This window comes from Mus caroli, chromosome X (genome assembly GCF_900094665.2).
Source record: "Mus caroli chromosome X, CAROLI_EIJ_v1.1, whole genome shotgun sequence".
NCBI lineage: Eukaryota > Metazoa > Chordata > Mammalia > Rodentia > Muridae > Mus > Mus caroli.
The window spans coordinates 150,071,391-150,084,068 of NC_034589.1; the positions used below are offsets into that span (position 1 = coordinate 150,071,391).

Consider the following 12,678-nt stretch of genomic DNA (forward strand, 5'->3'; position numbering starts at 1 on the left):
AGCACTGCTATCTTGGTAAAAAATGAATGACAAGGCTAGAGAGACATACAGAGGACTCAGATTCAGTTCCAAACATCTATATTGGGGACTGACAATGGTTATCAATTCTATGTCTATGAGATCAAGTGCCCTTTTCTGGATTCTGCAGTGTATTTCCACACATGCAGACAAAACACTTGTACACATGACACATGAAAATAAAGAAATTTGTTTAAACATTGAACAGTAAAACTTTGCAATTTCTTCTGTTTCTTAAAGTTATAGACACAGAAACACTACTGATTGCATTGGAGAGATTTTTAATGAGTGAAGCAGGACAAATCTTACTGGCCTTGGACACATACTGGGCATGGTAGAATGACAAATGACATATATGTTGTGTAGTGGACCATCTGGGGAATTATCACATTCTCTTCATGATATACGTGCTAGGAAGATTAGCCAGGCCATATCTGTAGGATAACTACTTCCAATAGTCAGTTTGGCTGGTGGCTGAGAAAATTCTCAGCACTCAATAGCCCTTTCAAAAAGCTACTGCAGAGGTAGAATCTTGTGGTAGGCACTAAAAGTCTGTATTTTGGGTGTAATTGAGGTTATCTATGGATCACAGCTTGTAACCTCCTTTAGCAAAATAACACTGCTGCATTGGAGGCTCTCAGCAGTTAGTTTTTAATGATCAGTTTGAAATAATTTTTATTGGATATTCTAATACTCAGTACTAAGGGTACTTTCCATAATTTTTCTTTTATTAAAGATAATTCTGGCTCATCTCTGAATGAATTTTTAAGGAAGAAAAGGTAAATAGTTGGAAAGAATAATAGAATTTGGCACATGTAAAGATATGTATGAGGGCATGAGTGTGTGTGTGTGTGTGTGTGTGTGTGTGTGTGTGTGTGTGTGTATGTGCATGCATGTTTGTGCACATATATGTAAGGGAAATGAGGTTCAGAGGAGAAGCACATAAACACACACACTCGTATAATGCATACACACATATGCACATACATGTACACACATATGTCTTTGCTCCTTTGTGTGCCACACCCATGGCGCAATTAACACAGGTCCATCAAGCAAAGGAAGCAACTTCCTCCAAATAGATCTCGGACCATTTTCCACTCAAATCAAAACCAGTCTTATTAGTTCATGCAACTGACTCCAAATTTCTATCCTGGCTGCAATTTTCTGGTCATTTATTGGTGACTTTATATAGGATCTCTTATGTCTCACACGATCTGCCTCCTCACTTGGCTTGTGCAGAGCTCTCTGCTAAAGTGGAAAGCCTTCATATCCTCAGATAATAGCCATATAATTCCAGCCCCAAGGTTTCTCTGTTCATACCTCATCTTCACTCAGAAAAGGAAGGTGCGTTTGGTTGTAATACTTGTAGGAGGATATGGATATCAAAGCTCCTTGGGAACAGCAGAGCAAACACAAATGTGCAGGAGGATAATAATGAATTTAACAATCATACTGAAAGCCTTACACACAAGAGCACTAAAGTGAAGTCGAGGGAAAATGTAAGCATTGCATCCCCTTGATGTTTAAAATGAAGAGAGAAAGACAAGACATCAGGAGAAAGATGGGTATCAGTGGTATAAGGAATTAAGAACCTCAAGAGAGAAGACAACTTCAACAAAGATGCTGCCCAAAGCCACAAGGAGCAGTGACAACATCAGACAGAAATACTCTTCTAGCTTCTGGCACAGGAGTTTCCCTGCTTTGTCAGGTGCAAAAGCATGCTTTGAAAGTGTTGATAGAGTGTACAGATGGCCTGCCAAATTCAGCACAGCTATAGATCATAACCACGTTTTGTTTATAATGTCATTAAGGGTCAGATTATACAAGACCATTCCTAATCTATTTCTTTTTATTAGTACTATCACAAGAATAGGCCTTATTTTAAAATAAGACTAAAACAAAGCAAAGATAATTCTAATATTACCATATTACCATGTAGATCTTAGGATGCCAGCAATAGAGATCTGACCCAAAGAAACTTAATTGGAAAAGCCATGTACATATTTACATAAAAGGATATATAGGCCCTTACTCTAAGGTTGATTGTTCTAGTTTAGTAATAGACATGGTCTTCAGTTCATTCTCTATCTTGAGTGTAATGCCTTCTGCAATACTTCCTCCTGGACATATTCCTGAAGACCCAAGTTTGGCCCTAGCATTATTTATTTGTTTATTTATTTATTTATTTTAGATTTTTTCTTTTTTTATTAGATATTTTCTCTATTTACATTCCAAATGTTATCCCATTTTCTAGTTTCCCCTCTGAAAATGCCCTATCCCCTTTCCCCTTCCCCTGCTTCCCAACCCAACCACTCCCACTTTCTGGCCCTGGCATTCCCCTATAGTGGGGCATAGAACCTTCACAAGACCAAGGGCCTCTCCTCCCATTGATGTCTGACTAGGCCATCCTCTGTTACATATGCAGCTAGAGCCATGAGTCTCACCATGTGTTTTCTGTGGTTGGTGGTTTAGTCCCAGGGAACTCTGGGGGTACTGGTTAGTTCATATTGTTGTTCCTCCTATGGGGCTGCAAACCCATTCAGCTCCTTAGGTACTTTCTCTACCTCCTTCTTTGGGGACCCTGTGGTCCGTCCAATGGATGACTGTGAGCATCCACTTCTGTATTTGTCAGGCACTAGAAGAGCCTCTCAGGAGACAGCTTTATCAGGCTCCTGTCAGCAAGCTCTTGTTTGCATCCGCAAGAGGGTCTGGGTTTGGTGGTAGTTTATGGGATAGATCCCAAGTGGGGCAGTCCCTGGATGGTCATTCCTCAGTCCTGCTCCAAACTTTGTCTCTGTAACTCCTTCCATGGGTATTTTGTTCCCCCTTCTAAGAAGGATCGAAGTATCCACACTTTGGTCTTCCTTCTTCTTGAGTTTCATGTGCTTTGCAAATTGTATCTTGGGTCTTCTGAGCTTCTAGGCTAATATCCACTTATCAGTGAGTGCATGTCATGTGTGTTATTTTGTTATTGGGTTACCTCACTCAGGATGATGCCCTCCATATTCATCCATTTGCCTAAGAATTTCATAAATTCATTGTTTTTAATAGCTGCACAGTACTCCATTGTGTATATGCACCACATTGTCTGTATCCATTCCTCTGTTGAGGGACATCTGGGTTCTTTCCAGTTTCTGGCTATTATAAATAAGGCTGCTATGAACATAGTGGAGCATGTGTCCTTCTTACCGGTTGGGACATCTTCTGGATATATGCCCAGGAGAGGTATTGCGGGATCCTCTGGTAGTACTATGTCCAATTTTCTGAGGAACCACCAGACTGATTTCCAGAGTGGTTGTACAAGCTTGCAATCCCACCAACAATGGAGGAGTGTTCCTCTTTCTCCACATCCTCACCAGCATCTGCTGTCACCTGAATTTTTGATCTCAGCCATTCTGCCTGGTGTGAGGTGGAACCTCAGGGTTGTTTTGATTTGCATTTCCATTATGACTAAGGATGTTGAACATTTTTTAGGTGATTCTCAGCCATTTGGTACTTTGGTTGGTGGTTCAGTACCAAGGAGCTCTGAGGATACTGATGGTTCATATTGTTGAGAATTCTTTGTTTAGCTCTGTACCTCATTTTTAATGGGGTTATTTGGTTTTCTGGGGTCTAACTTCTTGAGTTCTTTGTATATATTATTAATAGTAGCTCCTTTCACAGTGGATAGGAATATGGCCTAGATGTTCAATTATATGATTAGGTTATATTTCAGCTGAAAATGGAATTTCACTATCCTCACCTCCTTTGGGAGAGGAAGAGATAATTTCCTGGAGAGTAAGATCTTATCCATGAATCCCCAGAAAAATCTCTCCTTTTATCTACTTGGCCCATCCTATATCATGAAGGATGGAGCATTTCTTAGATCAAACAGATCCAGCCTAAAGGTGGGATCAAATTAAACAGTGCCTAAGTTTTACAGGAGAGAGATGGGCATCTGAACATTAATTTTCTGCTGGTCAATAGAAATGGAGATTATGGAATGGCATGTCCATAAGCAAAGCCCTCTACAATGAACTTGTTTCTTAATCATGATACTTTCTCAAAAATCTCTTTGAAATAGAGATACTATGCTCATTGTGCCATTAGACAGAGCTCCTTCTGGACTCTGAGAGATTTCAATACAGGACAAGAATGTTACATTATCATTCTTGGTGTTCTGGCATACAGCTTAGTGTTATAAAGTCTTTATTGTTCAGTGTATGCTTACCAGTTATCTAACTGAAGAACAAACTCAGAAATCCTTTCATCTACTCTTGATAATTGTATACAAAATACATAATACAGGTGAATATTGAATCTCTAACCTCTACCCATACAAACCACCTTAGAAATCACCATTACATCATCATTGCTATTCTATCAAATGTAAAAACCTTTCCCCCTTTTCCATGAGCTCTATCTATTCCTTATGTAAAATTGTCATTTGCCCTGGACTGTTTCTTTCAATGGTTTCTATCTGCTTTCCCTATGTCTCTATTTCATTTTAACCCTCCTGTTTCAACTGTTGTATTTTTCATCATTTATAATTTTGCATTGTCATTATGCTGTCAAATGACCACCTCATTCATGCAGCCAGTAAACATTAGCCACCTCCCAAATCATTTGACAACAAAAATTTCAGCAGTAGGGACATTATTTGGTATTCAGTAAGAAAGAATTTGTACTGTACTCTCTCCCACTAACATCTGTCATCTGTAACTTCAGGGATTTTTATTAACCCCTTGAGAACTCCACGTGTACTGACTCATACAGGTCATGTCAGTGTGCCATGGGGTAATGAGCTCAGTTACCAAATCAATTCACATATATCATCTACAGGTTTATATGACTATATATCTGTAGCTAGTTCACCAATTCCCACTGTCTCCTGCTTAGATTTTGAACTCTAGACCTGCCTATATGGCTACCCAGCAGACCCATGACTCAAACCAAGTTACCGTAGAATTCTCTGGGTCAGATACTGCTTAACATTTCACTCACTCATTAGATGTTAGCTGTTACTATTTTCTTGTGTTCTGCATTCATGCAGCTATCTGGATCTCTCTATATACTCTCTCTATATGTAACAAGAACTCTCCCAATCTGCCAGAAAATCAGCACCTTTCACCTACCTTCTTCACGCTTCACCTCTTCATTGGGTGCCCAAGAGTTCTCCCATGGCTTTAAATTCCAATTCCCCAGAGTGAAAATTGGCTCCAGTAATGCACTCTTGCACTGACATCTCAGTTTGCCTTCCTTACTTCTCTATTAGTGGTCTGTTCATCTCCAAGTCAACTTTTTACATTCTGGTCCCTGTCTAAGAATTGCAATAAATTTATCATCTCTACTCCCAGATCTGTTTCCCAGGGTCTTCTATCTCTCACTGAGTATACCCCACCTACTCTGGCACATGAATCAGCCACTCCAGTTTCTCAGGTCTCCAATCATTAGTTGATTCTATATCTTGGCTCCAGTTCTCACTCTTCTTTGGTGCCTATACTATCTTGACTCTAGTTCTCATTATTGAAAATATAGACAGTCTTAATTTATCTTCCTGCTGCCAATCCCACCTACCCCCTCAATCATCCATTAACATCAAACAACAAACAGGTTAGTCCCCAATCTGTACCTTCCTTTATCACTTCATGCTTAGCACACTTTCATGGCTTCCATTCATTATAATGGAAAACTCCTTTATAGAACAGACCAGGGATCTCAAGTGACACCTAGCCTCCTCCTTTGCTATTCTACAGAGTCACCATTCCAAATTCACAACATATTTAGTGTCTACAACATGCTTATATCCAAGCATTAATACCTCTTGTTCCTTCCATTTATAATGCTTTCCCCTTGTTTTGGAGAACTCCTGTTCATCTCTCAGCATTCCATACCTGTCAACATGTCTGTTCAAGCTTTTCTGACTTCTCTACCCAACATCATTCCCCACTCTTCCTGGTAGATGTTTGCCTAGCCTGTTTCATAGCTTACTGCATATCACATTCTTTGTGTGTGTGTGTATCACATTCTATCATGCTGTGTTAAACGTTATATATCAGTGTGCAAATTGGGGTCAGCATCCATGCATTAACCATCTTCCTAACTAACATTATAAACTCAGTGACTGGGTAATGAGTATGTGCAGATGTTTAAATAAATATTGGTTTACATTCATTATTGAAGTTTTAATTGTATATATTTACATAATTAGTTTATACTTATATAAATTTATATTTGTTGTTTAGAGTCACCAAATAATAAAATTATAGATCTCAAAAGCCAAGTTTGACCTACCCTGGAAGACAGTTATTATTACTCTTTTCTGCTGTTTTGAATGTCCTTTCTTCTCTCCACTTTCTTAAGCACTTCTGCCATATTCATGCCCCATTTCTTCCCCAAAGCACCCTCTAACTTCCAAACCAGACCAGACCTTTATGGATCTCTCTCTCTCTCTCTCTCCCCCATCTCTCTTCAAGAAAAACCTCAGTGGAAATGTAGAAAGATGACAGCGTATATTTGGGGGGGGGCGGGTAGGAGTCAAGATGCCTGCTTTTTGCACTGGTCTAAATCAGTATAATCATTCTTGAAAGTATAGGTACCTCAAAGGGCAGCTATATGAATCACAACTGCCAGCCAGGATCAAACATTAACCAGCATTGTGATGAAGCCAACAAAAGAAACAGGCTAGTAATTGCCTTGCAGGATATATATCAAGTCTCTACCTTATACACACATTCCCCCACAACACACAGAAAGCCTTTATGGATCTTTCATCCATGAATTTTCTCAATTATAATTGCCCAGCTGTGTCTTTAGCTGTATTCAAGCCAGGTTCTGGCAACTGGCACATCACATATCTGATCCAAGAACCCTGACCAGAGAAAGTCAACTAAATGACTGAAGACGTGTTCACAGGTAAATATTTCCACAGGTACTGTGTACTCTAGGGAGGTTTAAACTCCCAAATCCCATCTGAAAAGAAAAAGCAGGAAGATCGGCTGATAGTCATTTTTACCAGCTCTAAAAATTTGATTATTTATTTTTCTGTCCCTGTATCAACTGACTTTTCATTAAACGAGCTCTTTTCCAAAAAAGAAAAATATAGTATGAAGGATGGGTACTAGCTGGGTGACTTCCACTAGTACTACAGTGTTAGTGGGGGCACAGTATTCTGGAGGTACATACAGAAACAATCTAAGCATTTAAAACCTGTACAAAAAAAAAGTTACTTTAGTTAAACTGAATACATGCTATTTATCTTTATAAAAATGCAACTGTAGTGTAACTTTTAATATCCTTTTTATGGAGGACTTCCAAAGTTCCCACAGAGGTCATAATTTGGCCCTGGATGCTACTGGTTTGCATAATATCATGGTTAGAAGAAACCCTTATAAATGCAAGTGCAGGTTCCAGTATTAGTAATGAATAGGTGGGTTAAGGTGGGAGCTCTCTTATGGATTTTGTGTTCTTGTGGTCACCCCAAATTCTACTAGAGAAAAGCCACAATGCTGAGGCTTGGAGGGGTTTGAGTGTACAAAGGACTGTAAAATTCATACCATTCTCTGACCTGGTTAAAGTAATTCCTGCCATACCATTCACTCTCAAATATCATCATCCCGTTTTAACAGGAAAAAAAAAAAAAAAAACTCAGCATCACTGAGGATTCATTAAACCAATGCAGTTGCTTCCTTTGCCTTTTTAAAACATTTTTTAAAGGATTTAGACTTAAAACAATTTTGATGACCAGTAATGCTATTGATTCATACTGTTTATTTATGGGTCACCAACCACGTATTCATCATGTCTGTAACTCTAGTTCTTACACAACCCAGTATCTGGCAAACACTGGGTCCATAATAAATGTTAAATTAATATGTGAATCACATCTTGGTTAGAAATGATATTCTGTTTCTGGACTAATTTTGTCTTTGCTAATGTCCTGCCTTGGGAGTGCCATCTCTGACCTAAACCGCAATCTCCTGAGGCATATTAGGGAGCGTGGTAGCTGTTCCTTCTAAATGCTCCCATTTCTATCAACCACTTTCCCTTTCAGGGCTGTTCTTTTTTGCTTTTAGTCCTAAGGTCTACAATGGTCTCTAGACTCCTGGGAGCAGCAAGGTCCCCACACCTCTGGGCCTTCCCAACAGGAGAGCACGCGGACAGACACACAGACACACACGCATGCACGCACGCGCGCGTACACACACACACACACACACACACACACAGAGAGAGAGAGAGAGAGAGAGAGAGAGAGCGCTTGCCTCCAGCTCCCTAGCCTTCTGTCACCCCGCACCGCCCACAACCACGCCCTCCCCGTGGGCGAGATCACCTGTCCCTCCTCTGCCACCGCCTCCTCGGGTACCCTTTCACACCCCCTCCTGCTCCCCTTCCTCTGCCACCTCCCCCAAGCCCTCCCCTTCCCCGCCTCCTCCCACCCCTTGGTGTATATAGTAAAGGCCAGGCGCTGCACGCAGACACACACTCTCCCGGACACAGGCACACACGCACACACACACACAACCGGCAGTGGTGGTAGCGACAGCGGCTTGGTGACAGCAGCGACAGGGGCTCCCATCCGTTGTGCACCCCCTTCAGGCGCCCAGCGGCGAGGCCAGACCAAGAGAGTTCCCACACTAGCGTCCACCTAGTGGCTTCCTGGAGGCGGCGGCCCGGATCCCGAGGTAGTGGCTGCGGGCACCCCAGTGCGGGTCGGGGTCACTCCCACCCTCCCCAGGCGGACCTGCCACTGGGACACAGGGGGCGCGCCGGGCTGGGCGCGTCTGGCGGGGCCGGGCGCCCGGGGAGGGGCCTGCCTGCTCCTGGGGGCAGGACGGCGCCCAGAGGCCAGGGCCAGCGGGGAGGGCCGGGCGGGGGCGGGGACGCGGGCCGAGGCTACCACTTGTGCGGCTCGCCCAGGCCAGGCTCCCGCTGGCCGGCGCTGCGCACTGGCCGGCCCGGCCGGGGACAGTCGGGAAGGCGGCGCCAGGCGGTGGGGCGGGGGCCCTGAAGTGGGTTTTGGGCCGCCACCCGCTCTGGCACTGGGCATAGAGGGCAGCACGCAGTGCGCTCCGTGCCCGGGCACCGCACCGGGCTTGTCTCGGTATCTGCCATTCTGCCCCAGCCTGGAAAACCAGGCGCCTTCCAGGCCCTTCGAAAGATGGATTCTGTTGACGTATCTGGCGGCCCTGGCGAGAGGGGTGGAAAGTTGGGTTTTGCCAGATCGTGCTGGGATCTTCTTTGTGCCGCTGAGCAAGTCCCGCATCCCGCTGGAGCAGGGTGAGTGCCTGTCGGCGCCCTGGGAGCCCCGGTGCCCCACAGTGCCCAGACACGGGGTGGCCACACCAGCCCCGGCTTTCTGCCATGTTAGGCACCAAGCAGCGTTCTGGCTGCATTTTTTTTTTTTTTTTTTTTTGTATGCGTGCATTTCAGTGGCGCCTTTTGCTGCGAAGGGAGTTATTGCCTTCCTGCGCGTTGGCTCCCCCAACCCCAATCCCCGGGGTTGGGGCTTGCTCTGTGTGTTTGTTGTTTGCCATTTAAAACCCTACTATTGTTCAGGATAAGCTCCGCCTGGGTGGGGAAATGGCATCCCACCACAGTTGTTGGCGAGGGGTCGAAATGTTGCCAAACAGCTGCTGCTTTGTGTTTCCCTATCCGAAGTCCGCGGAGTGGGTTTGGGGCACGATGGATGGTGGAGAGACAGATAGGGCATGAAGGGAGACCGTGGCTTTGCGAAGAGTGACTTGTCACCCACCCCATGATGCTCAGTCAACCTCCCTTCTGACTGACAAACTTTTATAAATATTTCTCTTTTGGAAGAGAGAAGCCTAATGAATTTAGCCGTTTTTTTTTAAAGGCAGCAATCCAGCTTTAACAATGGTTTGGGAACTTAATCAATGAGAAAGGGAGGGGAGGAAAAGAAGGCGCTGGCACCAAAGCTGGGAATGTGGCTGCTTCTTACAGAGTCAGGTAAAAGGGGGCCAGGGCTGGGCAGGGCAGGGCACAGCGCCTAGGTGGCCACATTCCTAAAACTATCAGTTGTTCTTACCTGTATCCGCTGGTACCACCCACCCTTGTGCCCTCACCTCTGGGCTGCCCGGACCTGGCAATAGGCTTGAGAGGCGGCTTGCAGCAGGGAGAGGGCCAGCCTCCCTCATCTGGCGTTTTTTAAGGATGTGTAAATATTTTGCTGAGGATAAGTGACATCAACAGAATGATATTCCACAGAGCCCGGGTGTGCAGCGATGATAAATAGATACAGCCAAACAAAGTTTTGATAACCGCATATTCTCATGGCTCACTCTGTTTCGTTTGGTCTTTGTTTTTGTTGGTTTAGCATTATCTCGCATCCTCTGGTGTGATCTCTTTATTTAGCCAATTCTTGGAAGCTTCTCCTTAGAACATAGAGAAAAGCAGCCAGCAGAGAAAAAACAATTCTTAGCCTCTCCTGCACCAGGCAGATTTTTCTTTGCTTTCCCAGGATCTCTTTCCCACCGTTTTCTAGCTGTCTTCCCTTCTCTCCTTTAGAGTCATCACAATTGCGTGCTGGTAGACCAAGAGACTTCAGCTAACTTTGAAAACGAACTGTTGTGGCAGAGCCTTTGTTACAGTGGTATACCAGGGGACAGTAGAGAGGCTAGTGGGGAGGGAGCACCTCCCTAGGGTAGCACTATGCACCTATACCTTGATTTTTCTGGGTATTTTTTCCCAGAAGAGAAATGTGGGGAGCTGTGCTAGTTTCAGAAGCAAGGATGAGTTCGAAGGCACAGAATCATAAGCCATTAGTCTGGTAACATCCCAGTTTCTCTGGCCCTTAGGAGCTCAGTGAAGCTATACCCCAAGTTTAGACAGCCCCATACCCTCCCCACAGACACACTGTATTCTGAAAATGGCTATTTCCCTTCTCAGCCTGACAGATGTCCACTGGGTACATGCATGCCCAAGGTGGCCATGGCCCTTTGAGTCAAGTCACACTGAAACTTGTGGAGCAGGGAGCTGTTGACTGTTTTGGCACCAACTCAGAGGATCATTCAGCCTATCCAAGGAGGCTCCTTTATTATTCAAAGAAACCAAGACCACATGCAGGGACGGTTGGCCCCAGGAAAACCTGCTCATCCCAGGAGCAAATGAGAAAACAGTTTCCCTGGTGGTGTCCACTGCTTGCTTGAGAGCAGGTTGACGGGTGGGCACTTCGGCAAGAAGTATAAAGTCAACTACAGCGTCTTTTATCCAGAAAACAAACAAGCAAACAAAAGAGCAGAAAAAAAGAAAGAAAGAGAAAGAAGAAAATAAAAACAAACAACATAAGTTTGGGGGTATGTGAGTAAATGTAGCCTGATGGCTCCAGTGTCAGCAGCCAAAAGAGTCTAGTTCCAATGACCCAGGAACTGGGAGACTCTTGACCCAGAATGGAGCTATTCTGTATATGCAGACAGCCACACACAGGGTGTGCTCAGAAGCCACAGGAAGCAAATTGCAAGTGTCTGTTCTCTGGCTCCTCCTCTGACCTTAGATTAGTGGGGAGGAGGGAAGTAGAGGGAAATAAATTGGAAAGGAAGCTAACATTTGTTCTTGTCCTGTCTGCCAGACACTGAATATGTGGCAAACCTTCTCTGTGACCCTGTGACCCCAGCGAAGCATTATTTAACAGATAATTCTCAGAGAAACTGTCAGTAGTCCTGATCTGATTCCAGTCTTTGGTGTTTATGATTTAAACAGCAATATGTCTCTCTGCCCCTGCTCAAAGCCCCTTATTTATTTCTCCCAAAGGCCAGAGTCCTCAACCCATACCTCTTTCATAAAATATAGTACCTAAATTAGTGTGGTGTCTGTGAGTGTGTATGTGGGTGACCCTCCAGTGGAGGCCCCCTCTTCACCTCTGTTGTGCACATGTGCCCAGTAGAGCCAAACCAGTTCCTAATTCAGGTGGTGCCCTTTCATTTAAGAACCCACAAAGCCTACTATTATTAGCTAAATGAAAGTTGAGTGACCAAATGATGGAGTCGATGGAGTGAACAGTTGCAGAGAGGGAGCCATAAATCATTGTCAAGGGAGACAGAGCAAGAGAGATCCAGGGGTTTGTATGTTTGATGGGGACTCATAGCTTTTGGTGTCATGCTCCTGTTGGAGCCCCGTTCTGACAAACCCAGGTTTAATCCTTACAGCACTTATGTGAGACTGTGCGAACAGATTATTAATTTCATTGTACAGTTAAGGGGCCTGAGATGCTTGAGGTGCATGGTGGCACCAAATGGTAGGTGAGTTTTAATGCTTTGTTATTTCTCAAATACTAAATAAATATGAGGAGGGGATTTGCTGTGCAATTCCTTGGACCTCCTTCCAACCAGATGACAGCCTCTAGACCTTAGCAATTCCAGAACCACCAAAGAGTCAGGATTTGAATGCATAAAATGAGGGGCTTTGGACTGCTGCCTCTCTGATCAGAATGTGAGGAGGACCTCAGAGAATGAGGCTTTCTACGAGGAGGAAGATGGCTAATTGCTCTTTTCCCATGCACAAAAGCCTGTGTGGGCTTCTGAATTAAGCTTGATTTGGGGATCAGAGTGCCATCCTTGCTGTAGAGTTGGAAGCTCTTTGTCTTTGGAGAATGCCTCTGATTGCCACGTCTCCCTCCCACCTGATCATCTGCCTGGGTGCCTATCATCCCATTCTTTCTGC

The 12,678-nt window shown here is 44.1% G+C and overlaps 1 protein-coding gene across 4 annotated transcripts in view; it reads left to right on the forward strand.

Moving 5' to 3' along the window:
• Positions 1–8,440: 8,440 nt before the first annotated feature.
• Positions 8,441–12,678, forward strand: part of Rai2 (retinoic acid induced 2) — a 64,008-nt gene continuing 59,770 nt past the window's right edge. For 2 of the 4 annotated variants that reach the window (XM_021153460.2, XM_029473557.1), the window contains exon 1: positions 8,935–9,279. The gene's annotated coding sequence lies outside the window, so the exon portion shown is untranslated. Of the gene's footprint in view, positions 8,685–8,934; positions 9,280–12,678 lie in introns of those variants that run through there. The other 2 variants (XM_021153461.1, XM_029473558.1) reach the window with 2 other exon arrangements.